The sequence below is a fragment of the Ranitomeya imitator genome, chromosome 2 (genome assembly GCF_032444005.1).
Source record: "Ranitomeya imitator isolate aRanImi1 chromosome 2, aRanImi1.pri, whole genome shotgun sequence".
NCBI classification, from domain to species: domain Eukaryota; kingdom Metazoa; phylum Chordata; class Amphibia; order Anura; family Dendrobatidae; genus Ranitomeya; species Ranitomeya imitator.
Genome location: NC_091283.1, coordinates 423,093,548 through 423,108,249, shown reverse-complemented (window position 1 = coordinate 423,108,249; position 14,702 = coordinate 423,093,548). Strand labels below are relative to the sequence as shown.

At 43.3% G+C, this 14,702-nt stretch overlaps 1 pseudogene; it reads right to left on the bottom strand.

Moving 5' to 3' along the window:
- Positions 1-13,692: 13,692 nt before the first annotated feature.
- Positions 13,693-13,903, bottom strand: LOC138668195 (U2 spliceosomal RNA; annotated as a pseudogene).
- Between the last annotated feature and the right edge of the window lie 799 nt (positions 13,904-14,702).

Here is a 14,702-nt window from a genome sequence, read left to right as displayed (position 1 = left end):
CTGGCATGCTCTCAATCAACTTCTGGACCAAATCCTGACTGATAGCAGTCCATTCTTGCATAATAAATGCTTGCATTTTGCCAGAATTTGTTGGTTTTTGTTTGTCCACCCGTGTCTTGATGATTGACCACAAGTTCTCAATGGGATTAAGATCTGGGGAGTTTCCAGGCCATGGACCCAAAATCTCTGTTTTGTTCTATGAGCCATTTAGTTATCACCTTTGCTTTATGGCAAGGTGCTCAATCATGCTGGAAAAGGCATTGTTGGGCGCCAAACTGCTCTTGGACGGCTGGGAGAAGTTGCTCTTGGAGGACATTCTGGTACCATTCTTTATTCATGGCTGTGTTTTTAGGCAAGACTGTGAGTGAGCCGATTCCCTTGGCTGAGAAGCAACCCCACACATGAATGGTTTCAGGATCCTTTACAGTTGTCATGAGACAAGACTGGTGGTATCGCTCACCTCTTCTTCTCTGAATAAGCTGTTTTCCAGATGTCCCAAACAATCGAAAAGGGGATTCATCAGAGAAAAAGACTTTGCCCCAGTCCTCAGCAGTCCACTCCCTGTACCTTTTGCAGAATATCAGTCGGTCCCTGATGTTTTTTCTGGAGAGAAGTGGCTTCTTTGCTGCCCTCCTTGAAACCAGGCCTTGCTCAAAGAGTCTCCGCCTCACAGTGCGTGCAGAAGCACTCACACCAGCCTGCTGCCATTCCTGAGCAAGCTCGGCACTGCTGGTAGTCCGATCCCGCAGCTGAAACAGTTTTAAGATATGGTCCTGGCGCTTGCTGGTCTTTCTTGGGTGCCCTGGAGCCTTTTTGACAACAATGGAAGCTCTCTCCTTGAAGTTCTTGATGATGCGATAGATGGTTGACTGAGGTGCAATCTTTGTAGCTGCGATACTCTTCCCTGTTAGGCCATTTTTGTACAGTGCAATGATGGCTGCACGTGATTCTTTAGAGATAACCATGGTTAACTGAAGAGAAACAATGATACCAAGCACCAACCTCCTTTTAAAGTGTCCAGTGATGTCATTCTTACTTAATCATGACTGACTGATCGCCAGCCCTGTTCTCATCAACACCCACACCTGTGTTAATGGATCAATCACTAAAACTATGTTAGCTGCTCCTTTTAAGGCAGGACTGCAATGATGTTGAAATGTGTTTTCGGGGTTAAAGTTCATTTTCTTGGCAAATATTGACTTTGCAAGTACAGTAATTGCTGTTAAGCTGATCACTGACATTCAGGAGTATATTCAAATTGCCATTAGAAAAAATGAAGCAGTAGACTTTGGAAAAATTAATATTTGTCTCATTCTCAAAATTTTTGTCCATGACTGTACATACTTTCTTTCTGACATTGCTCAGTTTTGTGATCCTGGCTCCCACATTTAGCACAGGTAGTGTCACAATTCGAATGCCCATATATCTTACATTTCCTGCAGAAAGGGGGCATGCCATTAAAATAGAGGTCGTCATTCGATCTGCCAATGTTAAAACGAGCTGGTGGTAGCTCCACTCCTCCAGGTTTTGAGGCATTTTTAACACGGGTTACCACGTACCACCATTTGGAGGTCCAAATGCCACACTCATTCAAAACCTTTCCAAAACAATTTTCTTTTTTGAAGAAACCAAGTAGGTATCTTCCATTTTCAGTCTCTTGCATGTGGGGGGAATAGATTTTTACAATTAAGAGCCTGGTCTCTTCCAAATCATGGATGGCAAATCTAACTCCCTTAAGGTCAGGGTTTGTCAGGAAAACAGCACCAGGGGACATGATTTGGTTACAGACCTGTTGATGAATACCTTCTCCGGTGAAAGTCACATCGTAAATACCACGCCTTGGATAGTCTTGGATGGCCAGGATTTCGTGTTTTTGAACCGAAAAAGCCTTCTCAAGAACATTGAGAACAATAAATTTAAGTTCACGACCATCTCCTCCACCTTTTTCAAAATAGATCCGAACCATATGCTTAAGAAGGGCATATGCTGGAACGTCACCAGGATCAGAATCCATGGCTAAAAGGAAACAAACGAGGGTGTTTCGCAACAATAAACGAGGGTGTTCCGCAACAAGGAAAACCATCAAGATAGTAACATAGTTAGTAAGGCCAAAAAAAGACTTTTGTCCATCCAGTTCAGCCTATATTCCATCATAATAAATCCCCAGATCTATGTCCTTCTACAGAACCTAATAATTGTATGTTACAATATTGTTCTGCTCCAGGAAGACATCCAGGCCTCTCTTGAACCCCTCAACTGAGTTCGCCATCACCACCTCCTCAGGCAAGCAATTCCAGATTTTCACTGCCCTAACAGTAAAGAATCCTCTTCTAGGTTGGTGGAAAAACCTTCTCTCCTCCAGAAGCAAAGAATGCCCCCTTGTGCCCATCACCTTCCTTGGTATAAACAGATCCTCAGCAAGATATTTGCATTGTCCCCTTATATACTTATACATGGTTATTAGATCGCCCCTCAGTCGTCTTTTTTCTAGACTAAATAATCCTAATTTCGCTAATCTATCTGGGTATTGTAGTTCTCCCATCCCCTTTTATTAATTTTGTTGCCCTCCTTTGTACTCTCTCTAGTTCCATTATATCCTTCCTGAGCACCGGTGCCCAAAACTGGACACAGTACTCCATGTGCGGTCTAACTAGGGATTTGTACAGAGGCAGTATAATGTCCAAGGACAACTTGGCTAAGGCGATTGCAACCCGTTGCCTTGGGACTAAGCCCACCTCCCAATAGCAACAAGGGATTGGATCCCACTACAAGAATGGGACCCGCACAGAAGGCCGGGAGGCGGGGTACCCCAGGCACCTAAAGAACTTCGACCAGATGCAAGAAAACCTACACCTGATCTTAGCCATTTGGCCGAGAAGCAATGCTAGAAATGCTTTGCCACTTCGGCCGCACCAAAGCCTACAACCGACACCCAATCAGGAGACAGAGCAAAAGATTGCCATGGGGAAGACATTTCTAGAAACTCTGGATGCATTCGCAATGACAGTTCTGCTGTGTGTGTGTGTTCAAGCTGTGCACAACGCGTTTTGAATCTGCATATCTCCACCTATTTTAACACATTCTCCATCCCCCTTTTGTTCTAAAGTGTGCAAGTGACTGCGAGAAAGAGAGGGAAATTCAAAAAACAGACAGGCGGGCAGTTGTCTTCCTGGCTCTCCTGAAGCTGGGCACAGACCCCCCCCCCCCCACCATGTGGTCTGCTGCTGCTCAAGCAGCAGACTGAAGACGGCGCCATTTTACACTGCCTGATATAGGCCGAGAGCCCATTGTGACACGTGAGAGTTCCGGAGTCAATGGAAAAAGGCCCCATTGTGACTGCACGTGAAAGTTCCGTGCACAGATTCTATCTACTGCAGGCAGCGCATCTGATAGGTCAATAGCATTAGAATACTCAAACAGGTGTAGATGGACAAGACAAGCATATTCAACATCAGCACAGGCACCATTTTTCCTTTTTTTAAAAAAAAAAACATATAATGCAACGCATTTAAAAGTCAGTGGTCCACAAGAGGGAGACAATGTTTTACAAAAGAATTCATGTGGTCACAAATGTGGTATGTATGGTTTTATGATCTGGTGACCTTGGAGCCGCATGGAACTTTCTCTAAGTTGGTGGAAACTGTACTGACCGCAAATCCTGAACTTAACACCGCAACTAGAAGTAGCCGTGGGGTGTGCCTAACAAATCCTAGACACCTCGACACAGCCGGAGGACTAAATACCCCTATAGATGGAAACAGGAATTCTACCTTGCCTCAGAGCAGAACCCCAAAGGATAGGAAGCCCCCCACAAATATTGACTGTGAGAAGTAGAGGAAAAGACACACGCAGGCATGAAACAGGATTTAGCAAAAGAGGCCACTCTAGCTAAAATAGGAAAGGATAGGACAGAATACTAAGCAGTCAGTATTAAAACCCTTCCAAAAATATCCACAGCAGAAATAAAAAAAATTCCACCATCTAACTAAAGATATATCTGCAACTCCAGAGAATCCAACAAGACTGAGAAAACACTGACACAATCTAAGCTGGAGAAGAGAAAACAAATGAATAGCACAGAATTATTAAGCACACCGCATGTGTGCCACAGAAACAAAAAACAGACACTTATCTTTGCTGAATTGGCAGCAAGGCAGGAGGAACTAGACAAAGATCCAAAACCTCCCAGAACCATGGACAACTGGCAAGGACTAATCCTGCACACCTAAATACCCCAGTCAGAACTGCAATCAGCAGATACACCTGGCCAGGACTGCAGCTCAGGGACAACTGCATTACCACCTACAACCACTGGAGGGAACCCAAAATCAGAATTCACAACAGTACCCCCCCCTTGAGGAGGGGTCACCGAACCCTCACCAGGGCCCCCAGGAAGATCAGGACGAGCCAGATGAAAGGCACGGACCAAATCAGCAGCATGGACATCAGAGGCAAAAACCCAAGAATTATCCTCCTGGCCATAACCCTTCCATTTGACAAGGTACTGAAGCCTCAGCCTCGAAAAATGAGAATCCAAAATCTTCTCAACCACATACTCCAACTCTCCATCAACCAACATAGGGGCCGGAGGATCAACAGAGGGAACAACGGGCACCACATATTTCCGCAATAAAGATCTATGGAAGACATTATGGATAGCAAAAGAGGCCGGAAGCGCCAAAAGAAAAGACACCGGATTAATAATCTCAGAAATCCTATAAGGACCAATAAACCGAGGCTTAAACTTAGGGGAAGAAACCTTCATAGGAACATGACGGGAAGACAACCAGACCAGATCCCCAACCCAAAGCCGGGAACCAACACACCGACGACGGTTAGCAAAACGTTGAGCCTCCTCCTGAGACAACACCAAATTGTCCACCACATTAGCCCAAATCTGCTGCAACCTGTCAAGCACAGAATCCACACCAGGACAGTCAGAAGGCTCAAACTGCCCAGAAGAAAAATGAGGATGAAAACCAAAATTACAAAAGAAAGGCGAAATCAAAGTAGCCGAACTAGCCCGATTATTAAAGGCAAACTTGGCCAATGGCAAGAAGGCCACCCAATCATCCTGATCAGCAGACACAAAGCATCTCAAATAAGTCTCCAAAGTCTGATTAGTTCGCTCGGTCTGACCATTTGTCTGAGGATGAAACGCAGAAGAAAAAGACAAATCAATGCCCAGCCTAGCACAAAAGGCCCGCCAAAACCTAGAAACACAAACTGGGAACCTCTGTCGGACACAATATTCTCCGGAATACCATGCAGACGAACCACATGCTGAAAAAACAAAGGAACCAAATCTGAAGAGGAAGGCAATTTAGGCAAAGACACCAAATGAACCATCTTAGAGAACCGGTCACAAACAACCCAGATAACAGACATCTTCTGGGAAACCGGAAGATCAGAAATAAAATCCATAGAAATATGCGTCCAGGGCCTCTCAGGGACTGGCAATGGCAAAAGCAACCTACTAGCACGGGAACAACAAGGCTTGGCCCGCGCACAAGTCCCACAGGACTGCACAAAAGAACGCACATCACGCAACAAAGAAGGCCACCAAATGGACCTACCAACCAAATCTCTGGTACCAAAAATACCAAGATGACCAGCCAACACAGAACAGTGAACCTCAGAAATCACTCTACTAGTCCATCTGTCAGGAACAAACAGTTTCCCCACTGGACAGCAGTCAGGTCTGTCAGCCTGAAATTCCTGAAGAACCCGTCGTAAATCAGGGGAAATGGCAGAAAGGACCACCCCTTCTTTCAGAATGCCGACCGGTTCAAGGACCTCAGGAGAATCAGGCAAAAAACTCCTAGAGAGGGCATCAGCCTTAATATTCTTAGAACCCGGTAGATACGAAACTACGAAATCAAAACGGGGAAAAAAACAAGGACCATCGAGCCTGTCTAGGATTCAGCCGTTTGGCAAGATTCGAGGTAAATCAGATTCTTATGATTGGTCAAGACCACAATACGGTGCTTAGCTCCCTCAAGCCAATGTCGCCACTCCTCAAACGCCCACTTCAAAGCCAACAACTCCCGATTGCCGACATCATAATTGCGTTCAGCAGGCGAAAACTTACGGGAAAAGAAGGCACACGGTTTCATCAAAGAACCATCAGAATTCCTCTGAGACAAAACGGCCCCTGCCCCAATCTCAGACGCGTCAATCTCAACCTGAAACGGAAGAGAAACATCCGGTTGGCGCAACACCGGAGCAGAAGTAAATCGGCGTTTGAGCTCCTGAAAGGCAGAGACAGCCGCAGAGGACCAATTTGCCACATCAGAGCCTTTCTTCGTCAAATCGGTCAAGGGTTTAACCACGCTGGAGAAGTTAGCAATGAAACGGCGATAAAAATTTGCAAAACCCAAAAATTTCTGAAGGCTCTTCACGGATGTGGGTTGAGTCCAATCATGAATGGCCTGAACCTTGGCCGGATCCATCTCCATAGATGAGGGAGAAAAAAATGAAGCCCAAAAAAGAAACCTTCTGCACCCCAAAGAGACACTTAGACCACTTCACAAACAAAGCATTGTCACGAAGAATCTGAAATACCATCCTGACCTGTTGCACATGAGACTCCCAATCATCGGAAAAAATCAAAATATCGTCCAAATATACAATCAAGAATTTATCAAGATAAGTCCGGAAGATATCATGCATGAAGGACTGAAAAACAGATGGAGCATTAGTGAGCCCGAATGGCATCACAAGATATTCAAAATGACCTTCGGGCGTATTAAACGCAGTTTTCCATTCATCACCCTGCTTAATACGAACAAGATTAAATGCCCCCCCGAAGGTCAATCTTAGTAAACCAACTAGCCCCCTTAATCCTAGCAAACAAATCAGAAAGCAAAGGTAAAGGGTACTGAAACTTGACCGTGATCTTATTCAAGAGGCGATAATCAATACAGGGTCTCAAGGAGCCATCCTTCTTAGCAACAAAAAAAAATCTCGCTCCCAACGGTGAAGAAGATGGCCGAATATGCCCTTTCGCCAAAGACTCCTTAATATAATTCCGCATGGCGGTATGTTCAGGCACAGACAGGTTGAAAAGTTGGCCTTTAGGAAACTTACAGCCTGGAATCAAGTCAATAGCACAATCACAGTCCCTGTGCGGTGGAAGGGAACTGGACTTGGACTCATCGAATACATCCTGAAAATCAGACAAAAACTCTGGAATTTCAGAAGAGGAAGAAGAGGAGATTGACATCAAAGGAACATCATTATGAACCCCCTGACAACCCCAACTAGTCAGACATAGACTTCCAGTCCAACACAGGATTATGTACCTGCAACCACGGAAAACCCAGCACGATAGCATCATGCAAATTATGCAACACCAGAAATCCACATTCTTCCTGATGGGCTGGCGCCATGCGCATGGTCACCTGTGTCCAAAACTGGGGCTTATTTTTAGCCAAAGGTGTAGCATCAATGCCCCTTAAAGGAATAGGGTTCTGCAAAGGCTGCAAGGAAAAACCACAACGCCTGGCAAATTCAAAGTCCATTAAGTTCAAGGCGGCGCCTGAATCCACAAACGCCATGACAGTAAATGATGACAATGAGCAGATCAAGGACACAGATAACAGAAATTTAGGTTGTACAGTACTGATGGTAAATGAACTGGCGATCCTCTTTGTCCGCTTACGGCAGACATAAATGACATGAGAAGCGTCGCCACAATAATAACACAACCTATTCTGACGTCTGAAACCTTGTCGTTCCATTGTAGACAGAATCCTATCACACTACATTGGCTCAGGAATTTGCCCTGAGGACAACGCCACAGCGCTCACAGTTCTGCACTCCCGCAAGCGCCGGTCAATCTGAATGGCCAGAGACATAGAATCACTCAGACCGAAAGGCGTGGGAAACCACACCATAACATATTTAACGGATTCAGAAAGACCCTTTCTGAAAATTGCCGCCAAAGCAGCATCATTCCATTTAGTCAACACAGACCATTTTCTAAATTTCTGATAATACTATTCTGCCACCTCTTGACCCTGAGACAGGGCCAACAAGGTCTTCTCCGCTTGATCCAGAGAATTAGGTTCATCATATAATAATCCAAAAGCCTGAAAAAAGGAGTCTACATTAAGCAAAGCAGATTCCCAGATTCCAGGGAAAATGCCCAATCCTGTGGATCGCCACGCAGCAGGGAGATAATTATTTTAATCTGCTGAATGGAATCACCGGAGGATCGAGGTCTCAGAGCAAAAAACAGTTTACAGTTGTTTTTAAAACTCAAAAATTTGGACCTGTCACCAAAAAACAAACCAGGAGTAGGAATCTTCGGCTCTAAAACAGGAGTCTGAACAATATAATCAGAAATACCCTGTACCCTCGCAGCAAGCTAGTCTACACAAGAAGCTAATTCCTGAATATCCATGCTAGCACAAGACTCCTCAGCCACTCAGAGAAAAAGAGGGAAGAGAAGAGAAAGCAGAGTGCAGAAAAAAAAATGGCTCAACACCTTTCTTCCCTTCTTCTGAGATGCATTTAACTCCTTATTGGCCAGTTGTACTGTTATGATCCGGTGACCTTGGAGCCGCATGGAACTTTCTCTAAGTTGGTGGAAACTGTACTGACCGCAAATCCTGAACTTAACACCGCAACTAGAAGTAGCCGTGGGGTGTGCCTAACAAATCCTAGACACCTCGACACAGCCGGAGGACTAAATACCCCTATAGATGGAAATAGGAATTCTACCTTGCCTCAGAGCAGAACCCCAAAGGATAGGCAGCCCCCCACAAATATTGACTGTGAGTAGTAGAGGAAAAGACACACGCAGGCAGGAAACAGGATTTAGCAAAAGAGGCCACTCTAGCTAAAGTAGGAAAGGATAGGACAGAATACTAAGCGGTCAGTATAAAACCCTTCCAAAAATATCCACAGCAGAAAATACAAAAAAATTCCACCATCTAACTAAAGATATGGAGCGTATATCTGCAACTCCAGAGAATCCAACAAGACTGAGAAAACACTGACACAATCTAAGCTGGACAAGAGAAAACAAATGAATAGCACAGAATTATTAAGCACACAGCATGTGTGCCACAGAAACAAAAACCAGACACTTATCCTTGTCTGGTTCCTCCTGCCTTGCTGCCAATTCAGCAAAGATCCAAAACCTCCCAGAACCATGGAAAACTGGGAAGGACTAATCTTGCACACCTAAATACCCCAGTCAGAACTGCAATCAGCAGATACACCTGGCCAGGACTGCAACTCAGGGACAACTGCATTACCACCTACAACCACTGGAGGGAACCCAAAAGCAGAATTCACAACAGTATGGTAGAACAGAAAAACTTATTGGATACTTCCATTTAAACACCGAGTTCTGACAGCCCAGGGCCTAATTTTGTAGATGGCACAGTATATTTGCAACACTGTAACAAAGGCCTAATACAGGCCTACATCTTAACACACCTGTTGCAAACAGTAAAGACAAATTGATTGACTGATTGCATATTGAATGCAATACAATGCTTGACATACATAGGTGAAAGCAAGGCCAGGCAAGGCACACAAAATGTTGCAAATGGTCAAGTGAAATCAAGCAAAATGCTACATTTGGCATCTGAAATGTGCTTCGCTGACTCTGAAAAGTAACATAGTAACATAGTTAGTAAGGCCGAAAAAAGACTTTTGTCCGTCCAGTTCAGCTTATATTCCATCATAATAAATCCCCAGATCTACGTCCTTCTACAGAACCTAATAATTGTATGATACAATATTGTTCTGCTCCAGGAAGACATCCAGGCCTCTCTTGAACCCCTCAACTGAGTTCGCCATCACCACCTCCTCAGGCAAGCAATTCCAGATTCTCACTGCCCTAACAGTAAAGAATCCTCTTCTATGTTGGTGGAAAAACCTTCTCTCCTCCAGACGCAAAGAATGCCCCCTTGTGCCCATCACCTTCCTTGGTATAAACAGATCCTCAGCGAGATATTTGCATTGTCCACTTATATACTTATACATGGTTATTAGATTGCCCCTCAGTCGTCTTTTTTCTAGACTAAATAATCCTAATTTCGCTAATCTATCTGGGTATTGTAGTTCTCCCATCCCCTTTATTAATTTTGTTGCCCTCCTTTGTACTCTCTTTAGTTCCATTATATCCTTCCTGAGCACCGGTGCCCAAAACTGGACACAGTACTCCATGTGCGGTCTAACTAGGGATTTGTACAGAGGCAGTATAATACTCTCTTCATGTGTATCCAGACCTCTTTTAATGCACCCCATGATCCTGTTTGCCTTGGCAGCTGCCTGGCACTGGCTGCTCCAGGTAAGTTTATCATTAACTAGGATCCCCAAGTCCTTCTCCCTGTCAGATTTACCCAGTGGTTTCCCGTTCAGTGTGTAATGGTGATATTGATTCCCTCTTCCCATGTGTATAACCTTACATTTATCATTGTTAAACCTCATCTGCCACCTTTCAGCCCAAGTTTCCAACCTATCCAGATCCATCTGTAGCAGAATACTATCTTCTCTTGTATTAACTGATTTACATAGTTTTGTATCATCTGCAAATATCGATATTTTACTGTGTAAACCTTCTACCAGATCATTAATGAATATGTTGAAGAGAACAGGTCCCAATACCGACCCCTGCGGTACCCCACTGGTCACAGCGACCCAGTTAGAGACTATACCATTTATAACCACCCTCTGCTTTCTATCACTAAGCCAGTTACTAACCCATTTACACACATTTTTCCCCCAGACCAAGCATTCTCATTTTGTGTACCAACCTCTTGTGCGACATGGTATCAAACGCTTTGGAAAAATCGAGATACACCATGTCCAATGACTCACCGTGGTCCAGCCTATAGCTTACCTCTTCATAAAAACTGATTAGATTGGTTTGACAGGAGCGATTTCTCATAAACCCATGCTGATATGGAGTTAAACAGTTATTCTCATTGAGATAATCCAGAATAACATCCCTCAGAAACCCTTCAAATATTTTACCAACAATAGAGGTTAGACTTACAGGCCTATAATTTCCAGGTTCACTTTTAGAGCCCTTTTTGAATATTGGCACCACATTTGCTATGCGCCAGTCCTGCGGAATAGACCCCGTCGCTATAGAGTCCCTAAAAATAAGAAATAATGGTTTATCTATTACATTACTTAGTTCTCTTAGTACTCGTGGGTGTATGCCATCCGGACCTGGAGATTTATCTATTTTAATCTTATTTAGCTGGTTTCGCACCTCTTCTTGGGTTAGATTGGTGACCCTTAATATAGGGTTTTCATTGTTTCTTGGGATTTCACCTAGCATTTCATTTTCCACCGTGAATACCGTGGAGAAGAAGGTGTTTAATATGTTAGCTTTTTCCTCGTCATCTACAACCATTCTTTCCTCACTGTTTTTTTTTTAAGGGGCCTACATTTTCAGTTTTTATTCTTTTACCATTGATATAGTTGAAGAACAGTTTGGGATTAGTTTTACTCTCCTTAGCAATGTGCTTCTCTGTTTCCTTTTTGGCAGCTTTAATTAGTTTTTTAGATAAAGTATTTTTCTCCCTATAGTTTTTTAGAGCTTCAATTTTGCCATCCTGCTTTAGTAGTGCAAATGCTTTCATTTTACTGTTAATTGCCTGTCTTACTACTTTGTTTAGCCACATTGGGTTTTTCCTATTTCTAGTCCTTTTATTCCCACAAGGTATAAACCGCTTACAGTGCCTATTTACGATGTTCTTTAAACATTTTCCATTTATTATCTGTATTAAACATTTTCCATTTATTATCTGTATTCTTATTTCTGAGGATATTGTCCCAGTCTACCAGATTAAGGGCATCTCTAAGCTGGTCAAACTTTGCCTTCCTAAAGTTGTGTTTTTGTGACTCCCTGAGAAGTCCCCCTAGTGAAAGACAGGTGAAACTGTACAATATTGTGGACGCCATTTCCTAGATGCCCGACCACCTGCAGATTTGTTATTCTGTCAGGTCTATTAGATAGTATTAGGTCTAAAAGTGCTGCTCCTCTGGTTGGATTCTGCACCAATTGTGAAAGATAATTTTTCTTGGTTATTAGCAGAAACCTGTTGCCTTTATGGGTTTCACAGGTTTCTGTTTCCCAGTTAATATCCGGGTAGTTTAAGTCCCCCATAACCAGGACCTCATTATGGGTTGCAGCTTCATCTATCTGCTTTAGAAGTAGACTTTCCATGGTTTCTGTTATATTTGGGGGTTTGTAACAGACCCCAATGAGAATTTTACCTTTTTTCCCATATGAACTCGACATCCTCATTCCCTTCGCTAATATCCTCCCTTAAAGTGGACTTTAGACAAGACTTTACATAGAGACAAACCCCTCCTCCTCTCCGATTTTTACGATCCTTTCTAAACAGACTGTAACTCTGTAAGTTAACTGCCCAGTCATAGCTTTCATCTAACCATGTCTCGGTTATTCCCACTATGTCAAAGTTACCTGTAGATATTTCTGCTTCTAGTTCTTCCATCTTGTTTGTCAGGCTTCTGGCATTTGTGAGCATGCAGTTTGGAGGATTTTGTTTTGTTCCTATCTCCTCGCTGTGGATTGTTTTAGAAATGTTCTTACCTCCCTTCTGAGTATGTTTTCCTGGGTCTTCTTTGTTCGAGTCTAATGTTTTTCTTCCCGTCCCCTCTTCTTCTAGTTTAACGCCCTCCTGATGAGTGTAGCGAGTCTTCTGGCGAATGTGTGTTTCCCAGGTTTGTTGAGGTGTAGTCCATCTCTGGCGAGGAGTCCATCGTACAAGTAATTCACACCGTGGTCCAGGAATCCGAATCCTTGTTGTCTGCACCATCATCTTAGCCAGTTGTTCGCATCAAGGATCCTGTTCCATCTCCTGGTGCCATGCCCGTCTACTGGAAGGATAGAAGAAAAAACTACCTGTGCATCCAGTTCCTTTACTTTCTTCCCCAACTCTTCAAAGTCCTTGCAGATTGTCGGTAGGTCCTTCCTTGCCGTGTCATTGGTGCCAGCATGTATCAGAAGAAATGGTTTGACGTCCTTGGAGCTGAAGAGCTTTGGTATCCTATCGGTCACATCCTTGATCATCGCACCTGGAAGGCAGCATACTTCTCTTGCGGTTATGTCTGGTCTGCAGATGGCTGCTTCTGTGCCTCTCAGTAGTGAGTCTCCCACCACCACGACTCTTTGTTGCTTCTTGGCTGTACTTTTTGCTGTCAAATGTTGCTGTGTGCCCTTTTTTTTTGCTTGCTGGTATTGCTTCATCCTTAGGTGTGCCATCTTCATCCTCTACAAATATTTGATATCGGTTCTTCAGTTGTGTGGTTGGTGATTTCTCCATGGTCTTCTTGCTTCTTTTGGTCACATGCTTCCACTCATCTGCTTTTGGAGGTTCTCTGACACTTGTTTCACCTTCTGTGACCAGTAGAGATGCTTCTGTTCTGTCTAGGAAGTCTTCATTCTCTTTGAGTTTCAAAGTTGCTATTCTTTCTTCCAAACCCCGCACCTTTTCTTCTAAAAGGGCCACTAGTATACACTTCTGACGGGAAATTGGATTCTTCTTCTGGTCGATCTGTGAACATGTAGCACATGCTGCAGCTCACCATGTAGGTTGTCACATCTGCCATGTTGCTCCTAAGTATTCACATAAAGGGTTAAAAGACAACTTGCGCTGATTTCAATTCAATCTGTTTTTGGAAACCGGATCAGAGAAGGCATGCACTGTTCCCGGAGATACTGCAATAATGGGTCAATGCGTGGAGTGGACAAAGCAAGCTCCATTTCGAGCTCGCTGTTACAAAAATCCATTTAATATATGGTCCCCAAATAGGGGACGTATCAGATATTAAACTGATAAGAACAGATTTTCTTTTTGCACTCAGTTTCATAATACTTAAGATCAAGAACTTTGATCCAAAATATTAAGTCCTAGAAACTCCATATTAGACCCTAGAATCCATCATCGTGCATCAACGTAATTATTTATCCTGAAATATGCATACCACCCATAACACCATATACACCCAACCAATTCAGCAGCTTCTCTTCCAAGAAACTACCAGTCCATTTTTTCTTTACTATTTCTGCCAACCATGGCGAAACTTTGTCTCCATAAACCTCCTCCCATCACGTCCCAAATGATTCCACACCTTTATACTCAACACTTTTAGATCATCTGTTTTCTTCAGCTCTTCAACCACTTTAATCAATCTCTGTGTACCAATAGCCTCCTCGTTTTCTGTTTCTTTCTTTCACATAATCCATATAGACAATTTTTCTCAACTCCTCTCTAGTTATTGGATCTATTTTCATACTCCTCCAAGTTCTTCTGCTCTTCTTCCCTTTTTTTTCAAGTTTTTGTTTTTTGCCATTTCTTCTTTTTCCTTCTTTTCCTGCAACGATACTTCGTCTTCCATTTTCTCAACAGAAACCCCAACACTTTCAGTATTGTCCTCCACAACTTTTTTTCTTTTTAACCGCAGTCTCTTTTACCCGAAGACCCATACCAGGACTCTCAGCTTTACTATTCATTCTCTTGCCCTTTTTCCTCTCTGGACAGCTCATATACAGTATATGATCATCTTTTCCACAGAGGTTACATAATTTCTTACTCTTACAACCTTCTTGTGTATGACCTCCCTTATCACATCTTGAACAGCATAATAAAGAACATTCATCTTTACAGTGACCATACTGTTTGCAGTTCCTGCAAAAATCAGGC